Source organism: Panthera onca, chromosome E1 (genome assembly GCF_046562875.1).
Source record: "Panthera onca isolate mPanOnc1 chromosome E1, mPanOnc1 haplotype 2, whole genome shotgun sequence".
In the NCBI taxonomy this organism is placed as follows: Eukaryota; Metazoa; Chordata; class Mammalia; order Carnivora; family Felidae; genus Panthera; species Panthera onca.
The window spans coordinates 44,058,723-44,082,102 of NC_138352.1; the positions used below are offsets into that span (position 1 = coordinate 44,058,723).

The 23,380-nt window shown below is 35.0% G+C and overlaps 1 protein-coding gene across 2 annotated transcripts in view; it reads right to left on the minus strand.

Moving 5' to 3' along the window:
• Positions 1–23,380, minus strand: part of VMP1 (vacuole membrane protein 1) — a 128,388-nt gene that overhangs the window by 30,674 nt on the left and 74,334 nt on the right. The window lies entirely within an intron of this gene.

The following is a 23,380-nucleotide window of genomic DNA, read 5'->3' on the forward strand; positions in this document are numbered from 1 at the left end:
AGAATTTTTATTTGAGGGGAAAGAGCTACTTTATCCAAATAAATCAAGTAGAAACTTCCCTTTACCTTTTTGTTTTCTTAATTTTCAGCTTGCATGTCTTACAAGGAAAACAAATTAAGTGCCTTTTTAATGGGAAGTTTTACTTGTTAAAAAGTCTGAAAGTTGTCTACTGAAATGGATTTCATAAATCTCATTATGTGTTGAACACACACACGCGCGTGCGTGCATGTGCTCTCACACACACACACACACACACACACACACACACACACACACAGTGACCATGCTACTTTCAGTTCCTGTAATTTATTTTCCAGGACTTTCACAATATTCTCGGAATTAAAATTACATTTTTATACTAAACAATCTATAAACGTTTATTTAAATTCAACTAATATGAAGTTTACACACTTGTTTTCATTATAAGAAGCCAACAGTAGCAGAATATGCAGCTTGAGGGAGTATTTTCTTGATGTTTTTCCTTGCCAGTGTAGTGAAAAACAAACAAACAAAACAAAAACAAAAACAAAAAAACCTCAGGGAAGCATTGTACTAGTGTCTGTACCAAATCTAAAATATTTTATTTTATTTTATTTTATTTTATTTTATTTTATTTTATTTATTTATTTATTTTTCAACGTTTTTAATTTATTTTTGGGACAGAGAGAGACAGAGCATGAATGGGGGAGGGGCAGAGAGAGAGGGAGACACAGAATCGGAAACAGGCTCCAGGCTCCGAGCCATCAGCCCAGAGCCCGACGCGGGGCTCGAACTCACGGACCGCGAGATCGTGACCTGGCTGAAGTCGGACGCTTAACAGACTGCGCCACCCAGGCGCCCCTAAAATATTTTATGGTAGTAACTCATGTTTAGATTTCATAAACACAACTACATTTTGTTGTTTTTATTTTAAACTTATTTTGCTTAAAGCCATATATTTACAACTTACTGATATGGCTCTAAAGGCTTTATTGACATAATTTTATTGAAAACATCATTCTTTCATGGTCTAAAATGTTCTACATGTTAAATGTAATTGTACTTTGATGCTCTGTATTTTATTTTATTTTCAGTTTTATTTATTTAAGTAATCTCTACACCAAATGTAGGGCTCAAACCCATGCCCTGAGATCGAGTTGCACACTTTCTGACTGAGCCAGCCAGGCATCCCTGTTGCTTTATATTTTAAAATTTCTTTTTTTTTTTTAAAGCGACTCAAATACTTTTAAATTATTTGCATAGTTGACAGTTCTTTCTTATCATGTTGATTTTAAAGTAACACTGTCTATGAATATGTCTATTTATATTTCTGCTTGTTGTTAAAATAAAACTATATTATTTGACAATAAATTCAACTTACACACACACATCCTCAACACCAGCCAAAAAAACTCTTTTACTAAAGTTTAAATGAATCATTTCAAGCATAATCTGCTATTCTTTTCAGGCTGGCAAATAAAATAAAATAAAATAGCCACAAAAGGACATCAATAATTTTAAAATCAATATTTTAAACAAAAAGCTTAACAATTTAATATGGTAGGTAGTCAATATTCAAGTTAAATATCAAAAGAAATTAGTATCTCATTTTAATGGTTTTGGTGTATCTGTGGGAACAATGTAGCAAGTACAATTTGATTACTTCCTCAATTGTCATTCTTTATTAAAAATAAATCTGTACAACTAAAAACAAATTCCTTTTAATAGTTTCATTTCTCTGGATTCACATTTCATAAAGTTTACCTATTTCACAATTTAAATGCCTGAGAGGAACGTTTTATTCTCTAGTTCTACCTAAATAAGCAGCATGCATTTGCAATTTGTAATCATGTATCTCTTTCTACTTTAAAAAAAATAAACACAATATAAGAAAGTAAAATTATCTTTCCCACTCTCAACAACTGTGATTGTGTATTTAACTAACCATGCTGCTGAAATGAAGAACAAGAGACATTAGAAACATTTCTCCAATAACTACAATAAAACAAATGAAGCAGTGTTATAATAAATCCTTATCACGGAGACTTTAAGGATTAATAAAGAAAAAACAGATAAAGCCTTCAAGTATGAATATTCCTGCATGACTTTTACTTCACCTTTCTTTTTCCTAAGAAAAATTTGTGATTAAGGGAGAAGAGAAACTATATGGCTAGTTATAATTAGCTTGCAAAATGCTAATCTTTGAATCTAAAGATACCAGATGGATTTAAAATACATGAAATAACATTTATCTTCAAATGGCAACAGTCCACCTATTTCAATTTTCATAAGTGATCACATGAAATTTCAAGATCTCTTTAAAAGCAACAAAAAATACCTAAACCTGTTAAACAAATGCAGTACTATGAAGATAATTAATATTTGCTTAATAGCTTATGTTAGTTTGAGATGGTAAATGGTGAAAAATTTTATAAATTATCTGCCTTCTTAATCCATTCTATGTTAAAACTTTGGCTGACCTTGGGATGGTATTGAAGTGGCTCCACAGATAAAATTAAAAACCACAGAACAACTGTTTCAATAATAATTCCTTGTATGTAAGGGCAATTTAAAATACACTGAATTTGTGAAGTTCTTTCACCATCTAAAATGACATTTTAGGGGCACCTGGATGACTCAGTAGGTTAAGTATCGACTCTGGATTTCAGCTCAGGTCATGATCTTACAGTTTTGAGTTCGAGCCCAGTGTCTAGCTCTGTGTTAACAGTGAGGAGCCTGCTGGGGATTTTCTCTCTCTCTCTCTCTCTCTCCTTCTCTCTCTCTCTCTTTCTCTCTGCCCCTACACTTCTTATACTCTGTCTCTCCCTCAAAACAAATAAATAAAAGTAAATAAATAAATAAAATAAATAAATAAAAATTTAAGATCCTAATAAACATGTAATTAAATATTTTTTACAATGAAATAATACTAAACATAATACCATAATTAAAGTATACAATTAATTCTCATCTTCATAGAAACTGCAATGAAACATAACTCATAATCTTTAAATCTTTCAGACTAAAACATGCCCTAATTGCAATTTTCTACCCTTTATCAGGGCTCCCTATGGGTTATTTTCACATAAAAATGTAGATTAATTCATTAAATTCAAGTGAACAAAATATTTTATCTTACTATTATCTTAATCAACAATATTAATAATGTAACTACTATGTCTTAACACTGCATATTTAAGTAAGTTTACTTTAAAAGGTCTGTTTTAAAGAGTCATAGATCATCTATTGTTTTTGAATTATAATGGACTCAAACATGCTTATGAGATGAAGACCAATGAAATAAACTCTAGAATTATAAGCAAAAGTAGGGATATTAACTTGATGAAATGAAGTGATTGCAACAGTAGTACATTTATCAAAACAGTGATCAGAACAGACTTGTGCAACTACTATTGAAAATGAAATGTTTTAATATCAAATTTATAGCTTTTACATTACATCAGAGATGATCACTGGAATTTCTATTTAAATTGAATATTAGGGTAAAATTCTATAATAGTACAAACTGAATACATTACATAAAGACATTCATAAAAGCAAAGAATATTTATTTTGAAAACAACTTAAGAGATTTAGAAGTTAAAAAAAAAAGTTTATTATTTTTGAGAGGGGGAGGGGGAGGGCCAGAGAAAGAAGGAGACACAGAATCCAAAGCAGGCTCCAGGCTCCGAGGTGTCAGTACAGAGCCCGACGCAAGGCTTGAACTTACGAACCGTGAGATCATGACCTGAGCCAAAGTCAGATGCTTAACTGACTGAACCACCCAAGTGCTCCTAAAAGTTTTTTTTTCTAATTTAAATAATCTTTACACTCCATGTGGGGCTCAAACTCATGACCCCAAATTTAAGAGTCCCATGCTTTACCACCTGAGTCAGCCAGACATCCCAAATGTAGAGCTTTAAAGTGTGTTTAAGGGGTGCTTGCATGGTTCAGTAGGTTAAGTATCCAACTCTTGATTTCGGCTCAGGTCATGATCTTATGTTTTGAGAGTTCAAGCTCTGCACTGGGCTCTGTACTGACAGAGTGAAGCCTGGGATTCTTTCTCCCTCTCTCTTTGCCCTCCCCGCACCACCTCGCTTGTCTTAATAAAATAAAATAAAATAAAATAAAATAAAATAAAATAAAATAAAATAAAATAAAATAAAATAAAATGTGTTTGAGCTTAAGGTGTTATCAACTTGAGATAAACTGTTATAAGATGTTTTATGTAAGCCTCATGATAACCACAAAGCAAAAATCTATAGGAGATACACAAAAAAAAAACAGTGAGAAAAGAATATAAGCATCTTATTACAGAAAATCATGAAATCACAAAGGAGAGTAAAAGAAGAAAGGCACAAAGGAATTATAAAACAGCCAGAAAACAATTTTAAAATGGCAATAAATTTATCAATGATAACTTTAAATGTCAATGGATTAAATTCTCCAATTAAAAGGCATAGACTGGTTGGATGGATTAAAAAACAACACCCATCTATATGCTGCCTACAAGAGACTCACTTCAGCTTTACGGACATAGACTGAAAGTGAAAGGATAGAAAAGGATATTCCACACGAATAAAAACCAAAAGAAAGCATGAGTAGCTATACTTTTATCAGACAAAACAGACTTTAAGACAAAGACTGTAATAAGAGACAAAGAAGGCCATTATATAATGATAAACGTGTCACTCCAACAAGAGAATGTAACATTTGCAAATATTTATTCACCAACATAAGAGCACCTAAATATATAAAGCAATATTAACAGATCTAAAGGAAGAAATAGACATCAATATAATAATAGTAGGAGACTTCAAAACCTTACTTTCATCAACGGATAGATCTTCTAGACAAAATCAGTAAGGAAACACTAGACTTAAACTATATAATGTAAAACCAGCCAGACTTAATACACATTTACAAAACACTCTATCCAAAAGCAGAATATACATTCTTTTCAAGAACACATGGAGCATTGTCCAGGACAGATTCTATATTAAAACACAAGACAAATATTAATAACTAAAAATCCTGAAATTGTATAAAGATCTTTTCTGACAATAGTATAAAACTAGGAATCAATTAAAAGAAAAAAACGGGAAATTCACAAATATATGCATGCTATTGAACAAATGGGTCAAAAGAGAACTCAAAAGTGAAATAAAAAAAAACCAAAACCTGAAACAAATGAAAGTGGAAACACAGCATAACAACTTAAGGGATACAGCAAAAGCTGTTCTAAGAGGGAAATTCACAATGATAAATGACTACATTAAGAAACAAGAAAGATCTTAAACAACCTAGCTTTATACCTCAAGGAACTAGAACAGAAAGAACAAGTTAAGCCCAAAGTTAAATTTTTTTTTTTTTAATGTTTATTTATTTTTGAGTCAGAGAGAGACAGAGCATGAACAGGGGAGGGGCAGAGAGAGAGGGAGACACAGAATCTGAAACAGGCTCCAGGCTCTGAGCTGTCAGCACAGAGCCCGACGCAGGGCTCGAACCCATGGACCGTGAGATCATGACCTGAGCCGAAGTCGGACGCTTAACCGACCAAGCCACCCAGGCGCCCCAAGCCCAAAGATAATAGAAGGAGGGAAATAACAAAGATCATAGTGGAAATAAATAAAATAGAGACTAAAAAGACAATAGAAAAGATCAATGGAACCAGGCTGATTTTTTGAAAAAATAAACATAACAGTTAACAAACCTTTAGCCAGATTCACTAAGAAAAAAGAAAAAAAAAAAAAAAAAAAAAGAAATAATACCTGAAAAACTGGACAACCTAGAAGAAATGGAAAAATTCTTAGAAATCTACAACCTACCAAGACTGAATCATGAAGAAATAAAAAATCCAAACAGACCAATTACTAGTAAGGAGATTGAATTAGTAATCAAAAACCTCCCCAAAAGCAAAAGTCAGGACCAGATGGCTTCACTGGTAAATTCTACCAAACATTTAAAGAAGAACTAATGCCAATCTGTCTCAAACTTTTCCAAAAAAATAGAAGAGGAAAGAACACTTCCAAACTCATTTTACAAGGACAGTATTATCCCAGTAACAAAACCAGACAAGGTCACTACAAGCAAAGAAAATTATAGGCCAGTATCCCTGATGAATACAGATGAAAAATTCTCAAAACATTTTAGCAAACTGAATTCCTTAATACACGAAATTTATTTCAGGGACGCAAGGATGATTCAACATACACACCAATCACTGAAATACACCACATGAACAAAATGAAGGGTAAAAATATATGACCATTTCAATAGATGCAGGAAAAACATTTGACAAAATCCAACATCCATTCATGATATAAACGTTTGCTCAAAATGTGGGTATAGAAATGTATGTACTTCAACATAATGAACACCACATACGACAAGCCCTACAGCTAATATCATACTCAATGGTGAAAAACGGAACGCTTTTCTTCTAAGATCTGGAACAAGACAAGGATGCCCACCCTTAACAGTTTTATTCAATATAGTCTTGGGAGTCCTAGCCAGAGCAATGAAGCAAGAAAAAGAAACAAAAGGCATACTATATATAGAAAATCCTAAAGACTTCACCAAATAACTGTTAGAATAAATGAATTGAGTAAAGTTGCAGGATACAAATTCAATATACAAAAATCAGTTGCATTTCTTTTTTTTTTTTTAACTATTTATTTTTAGTAATCTCTGCACTCAAGGTGGTGATTGGACTCATGACCCCAAGACCAATTGTCACATGCTCTTTCAACTGAGCCAGTCAGGCACTCCCCAAATCAGTTGCATTTCTATACATTAATAATGAAGAATCAGAAAGAGAAATTAAGAAAACAATCCTGTCTGCACTATGACACACTGATGAAAGAAATTAAAGACACAAACAAATGGAGAGATATTCTGTGCTCAAGATTGGAAGAATTAATATTGTTAAAATGTCCACACATCCAAAGCAATCTACAGATTCAATGTACTCCCTTTTAAAACTCCAATGGCAGTTCTCACAGAAATAGAATAATCCCAAAATTTGTATGGAACCACAAGACCTGAGTAGCTAAAACAATCATGACAAAGATGAACAAAGCCGGAGGCATCATGCTTCTTGATTCCAAATAACATTACAAAGCTACAATAATCAAAGAAGTATGGAAGTAACTTATAAAGAGACACATAGATCAATGAAAAAGAACAGAGAATCTAGAAAGAAACCCACACCTACATAGTCAAGTCAATTAATTTAAGACAACGGGGCCAAAATTATACAATGGGGAAAGGACAGTCTCTTCAATAAACAGTGTTGGGAACACTGGACAGCCACATGTAAAAGAATGAAACTGGACCCTATCTTATACCATACACAAAAATCAATTTAAAATGGATTAAAGACCTGAATAAAGGATCAAAAACTATAAATACCTAGAGGAAAACATAGGGAGATAAACTCCTTGACATTGGTCCTAGCAATTTTTTTGAATAGGACACCATAGCAAAGGCAACAAAAGCAAAAATAAGGGATTCTATCAAACTTAACAGCTTCCATATAGCAAAGGAAACGATCAAATGAAAATGAAAAGGTAACCTACTCAGTGGGAGAAAATATTCATGAATCCTACATCTGATAAGGGATTAATAGACAAAATATATAAGGAATTCCTACAACTTAAGAGAAAAAAATCTGATTAAAAAATGGGCAGAGGGGCACCTGGGTGGCTCAGGAGGTTAAGCGTCTGACTTCAGCTCAGGTCATGATCTCACGGTTCGTGGGTTTGAGCCCTGCATCGAACTCTGTGCTGATAGCTCAGAACCTGGACCCTGCTTCAGATATTTTCCAAAGATGACCTACTGATGGCCAACAGGTACACGAAAAGATAGTCAGCATCACTAATTATCAGAAAAATGCAAATCAAAACCCCAATGAGATATCAACCCACAAATGTTAGAAGTATATATATATTTTTTTTCTTTCCTTTTTTTTTTTAAGTAGGCTCCACGCCAAACATGGGGCTCAAACTCATGTCATGTCCTTGAGATCAAGAGTTGCATGTTCTACGCACTGAGTCAACCAGGCACTCTGGAAAGCCTATTATCAAGACAAGAGATGGTGCAAAGGGAGTGCGCGTGCATTGTTTGGGGGAATGTAAATTTGTATAGCCAGTATGGAGGTTCCTCAAAAATTAAAAATAGAACAACTACATGATCCAGCAATTCTACTTCTAGGTACTGATCCAAAGGAAACAATCAGTATTGTGAAAAGATTTATGTATCTCCCAGGTTTATTGAAGAATTATTTACAACAGCTAAGACATGGAAACAACCTAAGTGTCCACTGATGTATTAATAAGGAAAATGTGGGGGGGGGGGCACCTGGGTGGATCAGTCAGTTGGGCATCTGACTCTCAACTTCGGCTCGGGTCATGTATGATCTTGCAGTTCGGTTTGTGGCTTTGAGGCCCCTGTGGGGCTCTGCACTTAACAGCGCAGAGCCTGCTTGGGATCCTCTCTCACCTTTCTCTCTGACCCTCCCCTGCTTGTAGTTTCTCTCTCTCAAAATAAATAAATAAACAAAACAAAGCAAAGAAAATGTAGGACACACACCACACACACCCTGAAATATTCAGCCATTAAAAAAGGAAATCCTCCCATGTGCAACAACATGGACCTTGAGGGTGTTGTGTTAAGCAAAATAAGACAGAAAGACAAATACTGTATAATCTTATTTACATGTGGAATATTTTAAAAACCACAAAGTTATTGATACAGAGAAAAAAAATCAGTGATTGCTAGAGGTGGGGTGTGGGGGATGGTGGTGGAGGACAGGGGGAAGGCAAGGATGGTAAAAAGATAGCAGCTTCCACTTATAAAATAAATAAGTTCTGGGGATGTAATGTATATTGCACAGTAACAGTTAACAATACTGTATTGTGTATTTGAAAGTTGCTAAGAGAGTAGATCTTGAAAGTTCTCATCACAAGGAAAAAAATTGTAACTATGTGTGGTGATGGATGTTAACTAAACTTATTGTGATAATCATTTCTCAATATATATGTATATCAAAACATTATGTCGTACATCTAAGACTAAAACAATTTTACATGTCAATTATATCCCAGTTTTTAAAAAAAGAATTCAGTGGGGCACCTGGGTGGCTCAGTCAGTTAAGTGTCTGACTTTGGCTCAGGTCATGATCTCACACTTTGTGGGTTTGAGCACCGCATTGGGATCTCTGTCAGCACAGGGCCCAGTTGGGATCCTCTGTGCCCCTCTCTCTCTGCCCCTCCACCATGCTCTCTCTCTCTCTCAAAAATAAACATTTTTTTTGAGAGAGTGAGAGAGCAGAGGAGGGGTTAGAGAGGGGAGAGAGAATCCCAAGCAGACTCCCCACCGTCAGCACAGAGCCTGATGTAGATCTTGAACTCACAGACTGCAAGTTCATGACTTGAGCCACTCGAAATCCATGAATGGCTTAAGTGACTGGGCCACCCAGGTGCCCCCCCATAATCATATATTTCTATTCCTCAGGGCACTTTTATTAGATTGCATATTGTGAAAATTTAGTGTGTGTATATGGGAGGGGAATAGTAATTGGCAGAAAAAGCAAAAAGAGATGATGAATGACTCAGGAAACCTACAATGTAAGAGAGAACAGAAAAAAAAGATGAAAAAAGTACTTAGAGAAATAATACAAACACCAATTCTACAGACTTCCTGTGACATCAAAATGATATAACACTGATTACATGGTCTTTAAAGTTCTCTGAGCCACAGTTTCTTCATCTTTTCTATAAAATGGTAATAATAGTATCTATTACCATGATAAATAAGAGATAAAACTGATTATGGGAAAAATTATAGACAAGTTATATTACTTAGTAACTGTCAAAAGATTAAAAAAAGAAACCCCAAGAGCCAATGAAATAAAATATTTCGTCAAAATTCTTAGCTGGACAATATGATGAGCTCAGTTATAGTGCAATCTCACAACTAAGGGGATAAGAGGTTTTTGTCTTGTTTTTAATTTCAAAAAGAGAAAAGCAACATGTTAATATCAAGGAAGGAAGAGGGCTGTAAAGCAGGAAGAAGGGAAGGAAGGAAATGCATTAAGAATTGAAAATTTATCAAACCTGCCACTAATTAGTTTGCCAAATCCTCCCCTCATAAGAGGGTAGAAATGGATAAGATTACTACTCCTGGAAGCACCTGGCTGGCTGAATCAGTAGAGCACATGACTCTTGATCTTGTGGTTGTGAGTTTAAGCACCATGCTGAGTGCAGAGATTACTTAAAAATAAAATATATATTTTTTAAAGTTTATGTATTTATATATTTTTAAAGTTTATTTTATTTTGAGAGAGAGAGAGAGAGAGAGAGAGAGAGAGAGAGAACAGGGGAAGGAGGGAGAGAGAGAGAGAGAGAGAGAGAGAGAGAATCGCAAGCAGGGATATGGGACTCGAACTCATAAGCCATGACATCATGTCCTGAGCTGAAATCAAGAGTCGGATGTTTAACCGACTAGGCCACGAGGGCACCTCAAAAATAAAATCTTAAAAAAAAAAAAAAAAAGATTACTCCTGAATACTAATTCTTTTTTTTTTTTTTATTTACGTTTTTATTTATTTAAGAGAGAGACAACAAGCAGGGGAGGGGCAGAGACAGAGGGGAACAGAGAATCTGAGCAGGCTCTGCTCTGATAGCAGAGAGCCCGATGTAGGGCTCGAATTCACGAATCATGAGATCGTGACCTGAGCCAGTCAGATGCTTAACTGAATGAGTCACTCAGGTGCCCCCTGAATGCTAATTCTTAATCAACATATTCTTGTTTCTAGAAAATAAAAGGAAATTCTTTAGTTATTTACACCTGTAATGGTTATCTCACTATGATCACAAATCTTAAAACTCACAAATAATCTATTACACATAAAATATCTCATGAGTAGTCTAGGAGGAAAGAAGAGACGGAAGAAGTAAGGTTTCAGGAGGCTTTCTCGGGGGCTAATCATCAGCTGTTCTTAACATTTTCAGATAAAAAGTAGAGAAGTATTTTTAGAAGTTCAGATAAGCATAGAGTGCTTTTTTTTTTCCTTCTCACAGTCCAGTCAAATTAAAATTGAAGTCCAAGTCACCTGAATTTGAAGTGACCAGTATCTGCAGCTTAGGTTACTGCTGAAAAGAAACCATATGGAATATTACCCTGCCATAAGAAAGAATGCAATCTTGCTATTTGCAATGACATAAATGGAGCTCTTAGAGAGTATTATGCTAAGTGAAATAAGCCAGAGAAATACAAATATGATTTCACTCATATGTAGAAATTAAGAAACAAATGAGCAATGGGGAAAAAAAGAGAGAGAGGCAAGCCAAGAAACAGACTCTTAACTACTGAGAACAAACTCATGGTTACCAGAGGGAAGATATGTTGGGGGGGGGGGGGAGAGGGGAAGGGTTAAATAGGTGATGGGGATTAAGAAGAACACTTGTGGTGATGAGCACTGGGTGTTGTATGGAAGTGTTGAATCACTATATTAAATACCCAAAACTCATATTACACTGTGTTAACTAACTGGAATTTAAATAAAAACTTTTTTAAAGTTTATTTATTTTGAGACTGACAGAGACTGGGGAAGGGTCAGAGTGAGGGACAGAGAGAATCCCAAGCAGGCTCTGTGCTATCAGTGTGAAACCCGATGTTGGGCTTGAACCCACAAAACCTGAGATCATGACTTGAGCTGAAGTCAGATGCTTAACGGACACAGCCACCCAGGTGCCCCTAAACAAAAACTTTTTATTTATTTATTTTTTTTTTTAATTTTTTTTTCAACATTTTTTATTTATTTTTGGGACAGAGAGAGACAGAGCATGAACGGGGGAGGGGCAGAGAGAGAGGGAGACACAGAATCGGAAACAGGCTCCAGGCTCCGAGCCATCAGCCCAGAGCCTGACGCGGGGCTCGAACTCACGGACCGCGAGATCGTGACCTGGCTGAAGTCGGACGCTTAACCGACTGCGCCACCCAGGCGCCCCAACAAAAACTTTTTAAAAAGGTGGTGCCTGGGTTGGCTCAGTCGGAAGAGGGTGAGACTCTTGATCTCATGGTAGTGGGTTCTCAAGCCCCACATCGGGGGTAGAGATTACTAAAAAATAATAAACTTAAAAAAAAAAAAAAAAAAGAATCCATATAGTAATTCTTAGGAAGGCAGGCAGGCATCCACTCTTATTGGTGCCTGCCTAGCCTCTATTTGAAATAAAAACAGACTCTGTAGTTCAAGAAGAACAACAGTGCTCTAGATACTCAGGGAAAATATCTGAGCACACAAGATTTATTAGAAATGACACATTATACAAGTCATGCATTTTTCTTTTCTTCTTTCTTTTTCCAGTCTGAAGCCAATATCTCCTCATGTGATCTCCTCATGTCTCACCAGAAAGGGTATTTACCAACTCTTAGTTTGATGCTGGGGTGGAAAATCACCCTTCATTTTTAGCACTTTATAATTGATTGTATTTTGGTTACGAGTAATTAACAAATAACGTTTATTTCCAAATTCAAACTGGAACTGAGAAAACAAAAAGCATATGACAACCTGCTATGTATGTAAGACAATACTAGGCTGTGGATGGAAAACAGTAAAAGTAATTGAGATGAACTTCACTTAAACATCCAAAGCTATGAAGACTACGTCAGTATGGACTCTGTAAAACTATCAGGGACAGGAAACTTAAGACACCGAAAACAAAGAATAAAGATAAATGGGATCTCCTCTAAGAGATGTAAATAGTAGGATTCTTTCCTTAGATAGAACCAATTCTGCTTAACAAATTTACAAATGGTCCCAGTAAAAGGAGCAGAGAGTTTAAGTTCCAAATCTACAGCTGAAATTAAAATATTAAAGTAGTAAATGCCAAATTCATGACAATAAGTTGAAAGATCATGTAAACTAGAGCAAGTAAGAAGAAATGTGGCAGTGTGCACAACAGTAAAGTAACGTATTTCGGGAAAAATTATTTAAATATAAAATGATGGGTGGGGTGCGTGGGTGGCTCAATCCACTGGGCATCCGACGCTTGGTTTCGGCTTGGGTCATGAACTCATGGTTCATGGGTTCAGGCCCCACGTTGGGCTCTGTGCTGGCAGTGCAGGGCCTGCTTGGGAGTCTCTCTCTCCCCCTCCCTCTGCCCCCACCTCACTTGTGCTGTCTCTGTCACTCTCAAATAAATAAACTTAAAAAAAAAAAAAGATTAAATATAAAATAGTGGGTTATAAAAGTTTTGTAATATGAACAAAGAAAAGGGAACTGAGAGTAGTCTCCCATGTAAATGGTTTATTGAAAAAAACAATTTATTAAAAACATCAGCAAAATGCATTGCCAAATAGGACGATAGCTGTAGAAATCTGAAAAACACAAGTATGTAATAACTTTGGAAAATCATGTGCAGATCTGATAACTTCATGTTAGGAAAGATGTAAAAGAATTAGATAAAGAGCCATGCAAAAAAAAAAAAAAGGATCAAAGACTTTTAGGGGGCTGTTAGATATAAAAAGTAAATGATTACTTTCTCTAGAAAGGGTGAAAAGGGAACCAACCAACTGAAATCTATAAAATTATGAAAAAAGGAAAGGGGAAGTGTTAAAAAAATCTCACAATGCTAGAATGAGGATGGCGCCCTTTACAATGTGAGAGAGGCAAATTTGAAACCAACAAATGGAAGCACTAAGTTTATTTTTATTTTTTAAAGATTTTATTTTATTTATTTTTTAAATGTTCATTTATTTTTGAGGGGGGGTGGGACAGAGAGAGAGGAAGACCGAGGATCTCAAGTAGGCTCTATACTGACATCAGAGAGCCCAATGTGGGGTTCGAACTCATGAACTGCGAGATAATAACCTGAGCTGAATGAAGTCAGATGCTCAACCAACCAAGCCACCCAGGCGTTGTTAAAGATTTAATTTAATTTTTTTAATTTAATTAAAAAAAATTTTTTTTAACATTTATTTAGTTTTGAGACAGAGACAGAGTGTGAGTAGGGAAGGGGCAGAGAGAGGGGGAGACATAATCTGAAGCAGGCTCCAGACTCTGAGCTGTCAACACAGAGCCTGATGCAGGGCTTGAACTCACGGAGTGAGAGATCACAACCTGAACCAAAGTCGGATGCTTAACCAACTGAGCCACTCAGGCGCCCCTACATTTTATTTTTAAGTAATCTTAAACCTAACCTAATGTGGGGCTTGAACTCACAACCCCAAGATCAAGAGTCACATGCTCTACTGACTGAGCCAGTCAGGCACCCCAAAGCATAGCTTTAAATAACAGGTGTAAACTTACCGAAGTCTTTCCCATAGGAAGTAGTAAACATATAAATTTCTATATGTTTTGATCAATCAATTGATGCAGACCCCTATCAGGGAAGGAGACAAAGAAGTCTAGAGTATATGTGTACTTTTGAGGAGAGCATTGAATTAATGATCATGCCCACTTCCTGGTATCTCTAATGCTTGAGTTTAAAGGCATTATAGTCAGATTTTTACACTTCCAAGACAAGAAAATGGGAAGAACCTTTTACCAGTATTCTACCAGGAGAAATTTCCTTGAATACTCAATAAGAGATAACTACATATTGATTATGAAAAACACTTTGGCTAATTAGAAACAAAAACACTTAAAAAAATGTTTATTCTTTTTTTTTTTTTTTAAGAGAGAGACAGAGACAGAGACAGAGACAGAGACAGAGACAGAGCAAGAGCGGGGAGGGGCAGAGAGGGAGACACAGACTCTGAAGCAGACTCCAGGCTCTGAGCTGTCAACACAGGGCCTGACGCGGGGCTGGAACCCACGAACTGTGAGATCATGACCTGAGCTGAAGTCAGATGCTTAACCGACTGAGCCACCCAGGCGCCCCCAAAACACTTTCTGTAATAGGAAATGAGCATAATAGTTACTCTCTCCACGTCTTGGGTTAAATTCTGATCTTGGGCCAAGAACTCTGGGAGCACTCAGCAGGTATGACAGAGGGTGGGTTTGTATTTATATGTTGCTGATTTGCAAACTCATGAGCAAAAGTACAGCATACATAGTCAGTTGGTCCACATTTCAATGAAAGGGGCCTTTACAAAGGCATATTACAAAAGTTGTTTGAAACATAATCTGAAAAAAATCTTTAATTTAGTTTAGCAAAAGTAACCTAATGCCTACCCACTGATAACTTTTCCCCCATCTGTAAACAGGTGTGCAAATGAAAAGAACAAAGCAGACATAAAACAAAACTATATTCTACTCCAATGCCCAAAGCAAACTAAAAAGAAAAATTTTAAACATTTATAACTTACTGCACTTTGCTAGTAACTAGGCTGCATTAAACCTCTTTGCATTTTAAAATCTAGTTTGTTACAATTGCTCCTTCATCAAAAGAATTTTTTTCTATTTTAATTTGATCATTGAGAGTTAGTGAGCATTGCTAGAATATAAACAATTTTAAACTTTTCACTATTCTGTATTCTTTCCTCTGAGGAATAACTAGCTCAAAATCTTCTACCACTTGTTTTCCCTAAATTTATTTTGTTACCAAAAAAAGTTAAGCAGAATAAAAATGATTTTTAGGAGGTTGGATTTAAATGTATTAATTAAATTTACTTTTTAAAGAAAAGTCTGGCTGAGATGAGATGGTTAAATACTGAAATGCATATTTAAAAGCAAATGGATTCAGGAATGTACAATGAGTAGTTAAGTTTCCCAGTGGCCATTCATTCAACAGCCTGCATCATGCAGCAACTCTCCTACCTGTTCAGTTAGTTACTAGTACTATAAAAATGGGTTAAAGGGGGGCACCTGGGTGGCTCAGTCAGACGTGATCTCAGGGTTCATGAGTTCAAGCCCTGCGTCAGGCTCTGTGCTGACAGCTCAGACCCTGGAGCCTGCTTCGGATTCTGTGTCTCCCTCTCTCTCTGCCCCTCCCCTGCTCATGCTCTGTCTCTCTCTGTCTCAAAAATAATAAAACATTAAAAAAAATTTTTAAAAATGGGTTAAAGAAATAGAGAAGACTCAGAAAACAAAGAAGGATTAAAAGTCCGGGAGTGGGATGGCAAAAAAAGAGTTCAAAATAGTTTCCTGAGAAAGTAAATAAAATGAGGCATTAAGAATTCCACCATAATGGTGTGTGTATGCTTAGAAACTACAACTACAGAACTATTTCAAGTGCTACTTTTTGTTGTTGAGCCCAATGCAAGTGACCTTTGTGTACTAAAGCTAAATGTGCTAGTAGTCGCAATATCCTGCAACAGAATCCTTCAAAAGAGACCACTTAAAATTGCTTAATCTTGATGGTACTTTGTGGTAAAATCATGAGCCAGTGCTGAAAGAAGATCTAGCAGGCCTGTCTTTTCAAAAACTAAACGTTGTTGGGTGTGGTTGATTCTGAAAAGAGAAACTACAGTAAGCCCTGGTAGCTTTAACGGGGCCTAACGATAAAGAAGTGTGTTTAACGTGTGTCTCCCATGTTCATTATGGTAAAGTTTATCAGTTTAACCCTTTGCAAACAAGGAAAAGATCTTGAGAGCAGGAAGCTTTTCTGTGGAAGTCCTGACGCAACACAAACCATAGCAGTTACTGCAAAGCTTAATGCAAACCCTCTAGAGTCCACGTTGACAAATTCTTTAACAAGCTGTGGTTACAGGGAAGCTGGTTTCACTCTGACTCACTCCTACTCAAACAGTTTACTGGAAATGAAGGGGAGGGGGAATTTTCAGAGAAGTCATGTGATGGCCAGACAAACCACAGCCAGTAAAGGTTCAACAGAGTCAAAAACAGGTCCCAGCAACAACTGACACCCAGTGTGTTCAACTGGCACTAAATTATACGAAAATAGTCCTGTTGGGTTTCAGATCATCTGCACCATGAACTCTTTCATAAATCTCTGTATGTAAAGGAACAGACGGTTCACAGGGGGAAAAACCAGCAGGCATTGACATGGTATGGGCAACTGCAAACACTTCATAGGAAAATGTGCTTAACAGAGAATAGCATCAAAGGAATGTTAAAGCACTTTAGTGAGTGAATAAATAATCATTATTAAATGCTTTCCCATAGTCAATTCAAATGTTCAAACACATATTTTATCATTACCAAAAGAATGTCAAAAGAACCTTTAATTATCATCTTGCACTTTGGGGGGTGTTCATTGGATAATGTATTCTACTGCATAAACGTACTGGCCATAAGAATGAAAACCTGATGAACTTTTTGCGTTATGTGTTTTCACTAATAAAATAATGTAAATAATCTGAAATTTCTAAATAGGAAAAGGATTTCACTAAGCTAAAAAAATAAAAGTTTTTTGAGCCTTAAATATATCAAGCACCAACTAGTAAAAGATGTTGGTATTTAAACTTAATTTGGGGACTTAGCTTCAATAAATCAAATTAAATAGCAAATATTACTTTAGATATTGCAGTCCTAAACAGAAGCTAAAAACATGATCCCTTAAAATAAGATTAAATCCAGAAAGTATAAATTCACCTTTGAGGAAATACTTAATCTAAAATGGTGTACACAATGACTTACACTCAACAGAAAGACAAGCTAATCAACATAAATATGGAGGAAAAACCTGCATTCTTTTAAAAGATAAAGTTTTAAGAAATTTAAATTGCTTACTTCTGCCTTAATTCTCAATTTCCTATAGGAATAACAAGAAACAGTAAATTTCACACAATCAGCAACCTAGTATTGTGAAAAAGAATCCAAGTAGCTAGGTCACTTGGACAGATGGTGTTTAGGAAAGCAAACTTATTCAAACCATATTCTTCCAAGTAAATATGTACAACATTCCTACTCTATTGTGTAACCTTTAAACACAAAAATACCACAACCACCCCCATGCTCCCATTTCCCATTACTTCAATAATACTGGCTGCTCTAATCTTTTATGATACATCAAGTGAATAAGTTACTTTATTTTTCAAACTTTTATTCCTAATGTTTTTAATTTTCCTCTTTTCTTTGGCTATGCAGCTTACAGAATAAACAAGTTGCCTGAAAACTGTTTCTAAGACAGAATTTTACAAATACTGTTTTACAAAATGTGAACTTAAAATTATAAGTCATTTAACTTATTGATGTTTTCTATATTATCTTCAACACTCACTCTCAGATGACTAGTAAACTCAAAGATGTAGAACAATTCAATATTTCTTATGAAAATGATTTTTGTTCACTGCAGTTTTACACTTTATTTTGTAGTGGAATAAGACTGGATATTAAGTGAATATGTTTCATGGCATCTACACTTTCTCTCTTGGTATTTCTTAGTTTATTCAAAGTATCTACTGCATGAGTAGTATGTGCAAGATGAGGCAGGTATTGTTGAAGATAATTTTTGTGGTCTCCTCTCAAGGAGTTTACAGACTCCTAAGAAAGATAAGACAAATCCATAAATAGTTTTATTTTTTAAAAATACTTTTATTTTTTTTTTAAAGTAAACTCTACCCTCAATCTGGGGCTCAAACTCACCACCCTGAGATCAAGAGTCACATGCTCTACCGACTGAGCTAGCCAGGTAACCCAAAAAGTCCATACATAGTTTTACTTTTTTTCTTTATTTTAGAGAGTGAGAGCATGAGCAGGGAAGGGAGGCAGAGAGAGAGAGAGAGAGAGAGAGAGAGAGAGAGAGAGAGAGAGAGAAAATCTCAAGCAGGCTCTACACTCAGTGCAGAGCCTGACGTGGGGCTCAATCCCACGACCCTGGGACCATGACCTGACTCAAAATCAAGAGTTGGACGCTCAGTGGACTGAGTCACCCAGGCGTCCCTATACATAGTTTTAAAAGTAGGAGCAGCTGGGTGGCTCAGTTGGTTAAGCTTCAGACTTCAGCTCAGGTCATGATCTCACGATTCACGAGTTTGAGCCCCACATCGGGCTCTGTGCTGACAGCTCAGAGCCTGGAACCTGCTTTGGATTCTGTGTCTCCCCCTCTTTCTGCCCCTCCCCCACTCACACTCTGTCTCTCTCTCAAAGATAAATAAACATTAACAAAATTTAAGAAAGGGGGCACGTGGGTGGCTCCGTTGGTTAAGCGTCTGACTTTAGCTCAGGTCATGATCTCGTGGTCCGTGAGTTCGAGCCCCGCATCAGGCTCTGTACTGACAGCTCAGAACCTGGAGCTTGTTTCAGATTCTGTGCCTCCCTCTCTCTCTGACCCTCCCCCGTTCATGCTCTGTCTCTGTCTCAAAAATAAACAAACATTAAAAAAAAATTAAAAAATTAAAAAAAAAAGAAAGTAAAAAGTGACACAAGAAGGTTACAACAAGAAACAATTCCTGGGGATTAGGAAGATTTTTGAGCAAGCAAAGTTTCATGATCAGAGTTATCTTTTCAGGAAATTATTTTTGTTGCTTTGTGCGGGAATAGTTTGTGGGGGAAAAAACTAGTAAAGAGGAGACCTAAGAGGAAGTCACTGGAAACATTCAAGGGAAGAAGTGGTAAAGCTCTGAACCAGAGAGGGCACATATGAAGATACTGAGGAGGTAGAGTCAACAGGCCTTGAAGAATGAATGGATATGGGAAGCAAGGAGGGAGTCAGATGACTCAGATTTTGACCCCAAGTGATTATGAGGATGGTGACATCATTAACAGAAATCAGGAATAAAGAAGAAAAAGAATTATTCTCATAAAGAGAGTAAATTAAATTAATTTAAATTTAATTTCATGCAATTAAACCTTGTATGAAATAGTCCATAAAGAACATAAACAGCTATCTAGACTTAAATTTTATAAATTATGCTAGAATTGTTCAAGGTCATAGGAAGCTACATTTATTCATGTCTACCTCCCACAGACATCTAGTGAAAACATGATAGAAAGCCAAGAACAAAAGGAAATCAGTTTAGTGGAAAAATACTGTCTAATCTCAGTACTGGACTCATGAAAATAAATTAGGTACCATAAGGAATCAGAATTCAAATAAATGTATCATAATCTCTTACTCCCCTCAAAATATCTGTAGTACAAAATCCAGTCATTAGTCAAAACTAGAATTTAAGCAAATACTTAGCTGTAAAATTGCTACCTAGTAATAAAGTATATACACCCTTTAACCTAGTTGGAGAGCACATGATAAAGCAATGAGAGCCAATTTTTTTTTTTCACTCTTCCTGCTGATAAATTTATTCTATTAAAGGGCTTTACCTTAAAGAATAAAAAACACATTTTCTACCTCAGTCACAGGCAAGCTTAAAATTTAAATACCCACTCCATTTTACTTAATTTCCTGTTTTAGCTAGAGTTGATCCAACTTTTCTACATTTTATTGCTTTTATCAAATTGGAGATTTTATATAATACATGTATCTGTGAAGAAATTCTAGCATCAAAGTCAGATAAACTTTTGGATCCTTGTGAAGCTGATTACTGTAAAAAGTTTTAAATCACAATCAGTAAGATATAACTAAAAAGATGTTAGTAAAGTTATAGCTTACTAAATAAATAAAAACCTAGTATCTGTTTTATTATATACCAATTATAACTATTTATAAAAATATAATAATTTATGACAATAAAGTGTAAGACAAAACTAACATATTAACATCACTGGGAAAACAGTACTGGAATGATACATAAGTAGCTATTTACCTGAAGATGAGAAAGTCAGATTTTTTACATTATATGATAGGTAAAAATATTTAATAGATTAAATATTTAAAGGTGAAAGAATAAAACCATAAAAATCCTAAAAGGAAATATGGCTGAATATTCACTCAATTAATCATAAGGGTTCAGTATGATAATTTTATGCATTAATCCAAAAGGAAAAGTCTAAGATATTAGAAATTTAAAAAAAAGTAAACGTCTTTATCTAAGAAGTAAAACATAAAAAAAAAAATGACAAACAATATGGGAAAAAATAGTGGAAACATATGACAAAAGAAATCTACTTAAAAATGTCAGTCAATAAGAGAGTGAGAAATACACTAAATACAAAAAAAACAAAAACAAAAAAATGGGTAAATGAACCAGTTAGGTGAAATTTTTTTCTTTCAGTTTTTTTGTTTATCTCTATTTTCAACATGTTATACAATAAACATACTTTGTAACCAGAAAGACAGTTGTTATAGAAAGCAAAGATGTGGAAAATATTTAAGGACACTGAAAAGTATTCATAGTATGTTTTTATATTCAAAACAAGTCACAAAACAGTAAGTATGATTCATTCTTATAGATGTTTATAGAAAAACAGACTGAAAGATGGAGGAATTATTTTTAAATACACAAATATTCCACAATGACCTGCTTCACTTCGTAATAAGAAGACAATTTTAAAGATCAGTATCAAATGTCATGACATACATGTGAAAAAGGAACTTAAAAGTTGACTAATATTTATGATATGATTCTAGTTTTTATTTTAAAAAGGTACATATGCAAATAAAACAGTCTAGAACATGGTGATTATTCTCCTACTCTGGGAAGTAGGTATGTGGGCTTTCACTTTTTACTTTTAATATATCTGAAATGTTCCAATTCTATTACTATAAGCACTTACGTATTTAAAAATATACAAATCGGGAAAAATAACAGAAGCAAAGAGCCTAAAATTTGTTACTGACAACATAAAAAATATTTTTAAGATTACAATTTATAAATAAAATGACAAAAAAATCCTCATAAGTTGTTATAAATTTATCTGCATAGTAAAAATCTTAAAAAAAATCAATGTGTCATAAAAGTGTATTAAAACAGCTGAGTATAAGAGATCTTACTAAACAAAACAAGAATGTGTCATTAAAGTGTATGAAAACAGCTGAGTATAAGAGATCTTACTTGGATATAGTAACAATCCACGGTGTTAGCAAAAACAAACAAAAACAAAAACTTATTTTTGCTAAGCCATGGTAAGAACAATGAATAAAAAATTAGCACTCTCAGATAATTTATAATGTGGAAAACTGGCAGCAGTCCCTTCTCCAACTATTTTATCTCCACGCCCTCTAACCGCAAAATAAATACATAAGAGTTAAAAACCTCACACAACCCCTATTTAAACCTGGGAAAAAGTAAGTTGGGATAAATATACCCACATACACTATACAGTAAGCCACAGAACTGATGAAAACTGGTTTTAAAAAAAAAGCATGAAAGGCCATGAAGAAAGAAAAATCAAATATAGGAGAAAGAAAAAATTTTAAATCAGTTCTTTTCTTTCCGTTGCATTAATCTAGAGGAAAATGTTGCTATGCTATACTGTAGTAAAGTAAGCAGAATACTAATCTTAATGTCAGAAAATTGGGTTGGGTGCTGGCTCTGAGATTCACTGGCTGTGTTCTTGAGTGTGTTTCCTGTTCAAATCAGGAAAAATATCTCTAGTTCAGAGTTGTGCTATGACACTTCATTCAAGGACCTTATACATAGTTTTATCCATCTTAGAAAGAAAATAGTTGTCGGATGAATTAGTCTTTTACCATATTATTTCACTTAACTATTTTCCAGTTTGACTGTATAATTGGTTGATAGTACATATAACTGCAATTTTAGGTAAAAATTTTAAATAAGGTATAAATATAAACAATATAACAAATATAAACAAATATAAAATTAGGGAATAAGAAATAAAGAGTTTATCCTAAAATAGTGATTGTAATTATTGGCTTTATAGGATGAAAACGGGCAAACCTCATAACCATCAGAAATATTGTGTGCAGGCTGGTTTCTACAACTCAAAACAAAGCAGAATTAGAGAAAATTTACAGTCAAAAAGTAATGAAAATAATCAGAGCTATAAGAGATGAATAAAAAAGATTACTGCTTTAATGGTAGAGAAAGACAGTCTCTTTAAGGCTCAAAAGTCTTCAAGAGCTCAAATCATACATACAAGATGAAGCATAATTCATCAAATTCTAGAAGATCTGAGTTTTCACAAGTTGAGCTTTTAGGTGGTAACAAGTTTACAGAATGTATTATTTATAATCAAAAACTTGCAAAGAATGAAATGAGTCATCCAGCTAATATTTTACACAGCACAGGAAGTGCTGTGCATGGATTCATGAAAGATATCACATAGAGAGAGAGATAAGGCATTCATTCTTTTGAAATAGCAATTCCATCTGTACATAATTAAAATTGATAGGAAGTTGGTTTTGTTTTTGTTAAAAATTTTTTTAATGTTTATTTATTTTCGACAGAGAGAGAGAGAGACAGAGACACAGTGCAAGTGGGGGAGGGGCAGAGAGAGGGAGACAGAATCTGAAGCTGTCAGCACAGAGCCCATCGTGGGACTCCAACTCACGAACCATGAGATCATGACTTGAGCCAAAGTCAGACACTTAACCAAGAGTGAGTGAGCCACCCAAGTGCCGTTTTTGTTTTAATATTGAGCCACTGTAGGCCTCAGAAAACTTCTATCGACTAATTCCTTTCTTTCAATTAA